This window comes from Octodon degus, unplaced genomic scaffold, assembly GCF_000260255.1.
Source record: "Octodon degus isolate 3935 unplaced genomic scaffold, OctDeg1.0 scaffold00052, whole genome shotgun sequence".
NCBI classification, from domain to species: Eukaryota; Metazoa; Chordata; class Mammalia; order Rodentia; family Octodontidae; genus Octodon; species Octodon degus.
This window is the reverse complement of record NW_004524628.1, coordinates 4384802-4390824: the sequence shown is the minus strand read 5'-3', so window position 1 is coordinate 4390824 and position 6023 is coordinate 4384802.

Here is a 6023-nt window from a genome sequence, read left to right as displayed (position 1 = left end):
CACACACACACACACACACAAATAAAATTTTAAAACAACAACAAATACCCAAAACAACAGGCAAAGTGAAATGATAGTTTTAATGGCTATTTACTGGGTGACTTTACCTTGACACTGTCCTTTTTATATGAAGTAGAAATGGGAAGTCTGTCCTACAAATTGAGACGTCTCATCTAGGCCAGAGTCCTTTTCCTAGAGCCTCCTGATAAGCCAGAGCCCAGCCTATGTGGAGTACACTGCCTTTTTACCCTAGAAGGTTGGAGAGCGAGAGGGCAGCCATCTTGTCCTGTGGACCAGCACCTTCACTCCCATTTGCAAGCAGGATCCTGGGGACCAGCGCCTTCACCCCAATTTGCAAACGGGATCCTCTGGTGCCAACACTAATCATTCCTTATAACTTCTGTAACTACCAGGACTTTTTTCAAGTGGTAGTTAAGACTAGAATTTTTTTTTAAGTGCCTTTAATTCATTGTCCATGAACTTTTTTTCATAATTTTATTGATAATGTCCATGAACTTTTAAAGGACTGTATAATGGTGTCTCAAATTTTGATTGTTTCAGTCTTTAATAGGTGCCATTTTAAAAACAAAATGCAACGGTTTTGTGTTTTACTGTTTTGTTTACTATCACTATTACAAATCATCCATGTGGTGATTAAATTGCACTAATTTCCAAAAAAAAGAAAAAGAAAGAAGGGCGACTGTCTCTGTTTTGACTGAGCCTGACCCTATTTCCTCATATTGTTCTGTACAGAGCTGGCTAGGACTTCTGTTTATCCTTCAATTGGCCTTAAGCAATGTAATTGGTCTAGCTGAGGTGCTGGTGATAGTCTTTGAAGGTGGCGTGCGTGTTTCCCTGGTAACCTATACCTGCTGCTCTTTAATGTGAGCCAGGTCAAGACAGGACGGTAGAGCTAATGCTCCACAGCGCCAGCTGGGATCGAGCCTTGAGACAGAGGCCATGACTTCCTGGGGCTTGAAAGACTACATCAAACCTGAAGCACCAGACCCCCAAAACACTGGATGCTATCTCTATGGTATAAAATTGTAATGGAGATTCCTTTCTCTGCATATCCTCTCTGCATATGGCGGAGGTAAATGTAGGCCACCCACCTAGCTCGGCTCACAATGGTCACCTTCTTCTCACAATTCTCAGTCAATCCTCCTCAAGCCACTCCTCCACTGAATAAAAACTGGGTGAGGCCCTGGGTCACTCTCTTTGTTCCAGGAAGCCATCTTCATGGCTGAATTTAGAGCCTCTTTACTCCCCAGTGATTGAAATTGAAAATATAATTTAGTGTCTTTATTTTCACCATGGGTTGCATTGAAAGTGGTAGATTAAAGCGGACTTCACTTGATGGTGATACAGGGAGAAAAACTGGTCTCAGGTGGGTGACCTCCAAACAGTATAGGGAACCTCCAAATGACACAGGGAAAAACGATCTCTGGACCTGACCTGCATGAGTTTGTTTCTCTAAAACCGAAGAATGAATTTTAGGAACAAATGGAGGTTATGAGCAGAATATATTTATCAAAAGAAAGAAAGCTCCTGTCCGAGAAAGGGATGGGGTGGGGGGGCCTGAGTGGGTAGTTCCCCGGGAAGTTGTCTCTTCTAGGGACTTTTATAGAGGAAAACCATGTGGTGAGGCGGGTCTAAGGTAGCGGAGAAGACATGGGAACTTGCTTAGGTGGGCATGAGGTGGGACAAAACTATGGTCAACCAATGAGATCACAAGCACCATTGCTCAGGTAAAATTGATTAAATCCAGTATCAAATGGGAAAGTGAGTCACGTAGCAAGCGGGCATGAATAGGGGACAGGGTCTCTTCCTGTTGGGGGTTGGGCTAGTGACTCATTTGGGCTCTTTCAAGGTGATTGATACTATTTAGGATATCAATCCCTGATGCCCATCCCTAGGGAAGTATGTAGCTGTGTTCCCTCTTTTGTCTTGGTCTGGATTCCAGAGCCAGCCTTTCAATCTGTCTTCACTCACCTTGGCCTTCCTTCCTTGCAGCCCTCTTCCCTCAGTGAAAGCAGTCACTGGGGAGGAGGGGATTCACTCTTCCTCACAACCCTTAGGCTGTAACTGGGATGGCTTTCTTTCCTCCCAGTCCATCCTGGTCCTACCTGAAGGTCCAGTTCCTCTCCTAGAGAGAGATATCTTATCTTGTTTGAATACTACAAAAGAGATACACCCACATCAAGGGTGCACCTCCCTCCCATGGAGTCAGAAGTGAATCCTAAATATGAGGAAGTAAAGGTCAAGGTGGGAGAGCAGAAAGAGCTGCTCCAGCGCAATTTCATCTTAAGGAGCCATCTTGTTCCTCACCAGAGACCACACCCTCTGAGGCTGGAAGTTAAAAAGGACTATTGCCTTCAATGGACAATGACAACCGAGGGCACAGTGCTCACTAACGCCTTGGGACAGCTCTTCCAACTCTCCAGTCTTAAGAATCCAAAGGCCCTGTGGAGAAGGCCAGGTATGGTGGTGCATGCTTGTAATCCCAGCACTCAGGAGGCTGAGGCAGGAAGATTATGGTGAGTTTGAGACCAGCCTGGGCTACAAAGTGAGCTCAAGGCCAGCCTGAACTGCTTATCAAGAAAAGACCAAAAAATAAAAATAAAAAATGGAGAGTGGAGGATCTTATACTGGTAAGTGAGGCGGCAGGCCCACCCACTCTATGATCCCCAGCCGGAAACGCTCCTCTCCCAGATCCTTGAGGATGCTGGTTGCTTCACAGTGTCAGGGTTAAAAGATGCCTTCTTTGTATCCTGGACAGCCAGATGCCCAGTTTCTTTTTGCCTTTGCAAATCCACAGGACCAGGCTTCCCATCTGATGTGGACCATGCCGTCCCAAGGCTTCCGAGATGTCCTTACTTTTCTGGACCAGTGCTCTCCCACATTTGCCCTGTCTTGAGATTTCCCACGTCACAGTCCTACAACCTTAGATGGTGCACAGCCATGCCCCACCCCTCAGAAAGCACCTGGCCAGGATTCACAGCCTGCTGAACTTTCTAGAAGGCAGAGTTGCAGAGCTTCTAGGTCTTAGGCACAATTTTGTACCTTGGAGTAAAATATGTGGGCCTCAGCATATCTAGGAAAACCCAAAGACTGAGGGAAGAAAAAATTAAACTGATATTTTTTTTCCCTGTGGCTCAAAATCATAAAACAGGTAAGAGGAGTCCTAGGAATTATAGGCTTTTCTACCTTTGACTGGCAGGATGTGGGGATGACCCCTCTACCAGCCTTTAAAGAAAGCTCTGCTAGGCATGCATACTGCAATTCCATTACTCAGGAGGCTGAGACAGGAGAATCACCATGAGTTTGAAGCCAGCTGGGCTACATAGTGAGTTCAAGACCAGCCTCAAACATAGCCTGACTTTTTTCCAAAGAAAGAAAGAACTCCAGAAAGCCAGCCAGCCAGCCCAGAAGAAAGATGTTCATATTTTAACCAGACAACCTGATTCCCAAACTGATGGAGCTTACTGTTGTAATTACTTTCTTTGGGGTTTTCCAAGGTGAACAATACAATACAAGCTACATTTTTGATGTACACAAGAACTATTTTTGATAGGTTCTGGCCCTAGTATGAGTTACTGAATTACTATGGTGATCATCTAACATGGCTGAAGCCCTAAAACAACAGCTTATCCTCCCAGAGACCACCTCCCCCTTCTTCCCCACCCCAGGCCTGGATACAATTTCCTTTCACTTTTCCTGCACCACAAGGGAGACCCCAGGCAGCTCCTGAGGTGTCACTAAACCTGCCTCTTAAACTCCAGCTCGGCAAAAATCTATAAAGTCTCCAGTCAGGGGATCCACACCCCATCTCCCTTGGATTCTCTCCATGTCCTCAAAGACAATAATGCCCCCACCTCGTTTCCCTTCTACTGTTTCTCTGCTGCATCGCTGCCGAAAAACTTAACATTTTGGTGCCATGACTTAGGTAGGCAGTATGTGTGGCTCTCAGGTAAAAACAAAACAAAAATCATGCTTGTGCAGCCTTGCCTATCGACTGAATTCCTCTCCTCTGGAATCTGCCTATTTGCTGCTGCCAGCCTGCCCCCAACACCAATCTACCTCATACAGCACAGGTGAGCCTTCTAGCAGTTTCTGGTCTCACTTTCTTAAACCACAGAGGAAGCTGCCCTCATGTTCCTTGTGCAGGGCTACTACCCTCAGCACCCAAGGCAGGGTGCTTCTTCTCTTTCTCAGAAATCATAGGCCCATGTCAGGAAACCCACTGCACGTCCCTTGGATAGAAAAGGCTGTCCTCGCGTTCCTTTGGCAGGGCTATTGCCCTCATGCCCTGAGTGAGGCAGGACAGTTACTTCCTTATCTTTGGGGAACCCTCCCTGACTTCCAGTGACGACTGGGAAAACCGGTTTGGGATTTCTCTCGTGCTTCGTATTCTTGGAAGTAGTTGATGATCTCTCTCGCCTAGGATGCGAAGCTCTGGGCTCACCTCAAATTCGGTCACTACGGGAAATATCCATTCCCAACCCCCAACAGACACCTCACTGGGATGCCTCATCCATAGTCTCAGCTCCCTTGGCCTCCTAGAAGGCCATAAAACCCAAAAAATTACTCTTAAAACTTCTGTTATTGCAACAGAAAATGGTCAGAAATCCCTTAACAGCCTTTGTTGGTTCTGAAGACATGCCCCTCTCCCGGGTGCCCGCAACCCGCCCAGCCTCCGCTCTCTCAGTCAGATCAGAGTCCCTTACACCCCTGGGGCCACCACAGCGCAGGAGCCGGCCCCACCACAGCTTCCACTTCACCTTCTAACACGCTCAACTCCTCCCTCAGATTCTGTGTCTTTATAGAGTCAATGGAGGCCTCTTTTATCATTCCTATCTCTTTTCTGTGCCACCAAAAAACTTATCAATTTTATAATGAATCACTCAAAGGATCATATACAAAGAGAGCAGGAAACCGGTCCACACACTAAACACCGAAGAATCCAGCTGAGGGCCTGGATCCTAATATCCTGCCTGAGTCCAGCTGAAGACCTACAGCTCATAACAATGCCTCCTGAGTCCAGCAGGAGGCCTACAGCCCAGGACAATGTCTCATACAGGCCCACTTTACAGACCTGAATGGGGAAGGACCAAAAGTCAGTGATGGAAACTTGTGTGTGCCAGTGGGGTGACGGATCTGTACCAGCAGCTGAGGGATCTGCACTGCAGCCAGGAAGTGACGTCAAGGTAAGAACCAGAGCTCCCGAAAAGTACCACAGCCATCCCCAGTGACAGTGAGGACCTGAGCTCCTCCAATGATGAGAACAGCTAAATTCCCATTGGGAAAGCCAACCTGACAAGCTTCTCCAGGAGACTGCAGTGCACCGTCCTTCCTTCCAGAGCCAGGAAACGATGCTCAGGGTGGGGACCAGAGCTCCCCAAAGTGAACCACAGCCATTCTCAGTGACAGTGAGGTCCCAAGTTCCTCCTGTGACAAGAATAGCCAAATTCATCAGGAAAGCCAGTATGACAAGGTCCTTCTGCAGAACAGCTCCCTACAACTTCCCTAACAGCCTCCTTCTCCAGTTCTGCCTCTCAGGCTGCTGGCAACAATCCTTGGGTGGCCTCCCACACCTAGCACCACCCTGGTTCAGTTCAGCTGGGAATAACAAGCTGACCCCTCAATCCATTACAACTAGGAAGTGGCTCAGAGCATGATTTATATTAACTAATTGGCTCTTCGTGTTTACTTGTGAATTTTTACCCAAGGGCCAGGGCCTAGTAAGTAAGCCTGTGTGAGTCACAGGTCGCACTGGGGCCTGTAATGGTGGGTGAAGCCTCAAAGGACCAGGCCCCAGCTAAGGATACCTGGTTCCACCTTCAGTTAATAAGGTAAAGGCTGTAGCTGCAGGCATCTCACTGTTGGGTGGAGACCTTCCTAGAGATAACATAGCTCTCCTAAATTAACATAATGTATTACTTGGAGAAGCCCTTGAAGGAGTTCCCCAGTCCTGCCCAGATTCCTGCATCCTCTTCAGCACTCCACTGCTTTTTTTTTTTTTT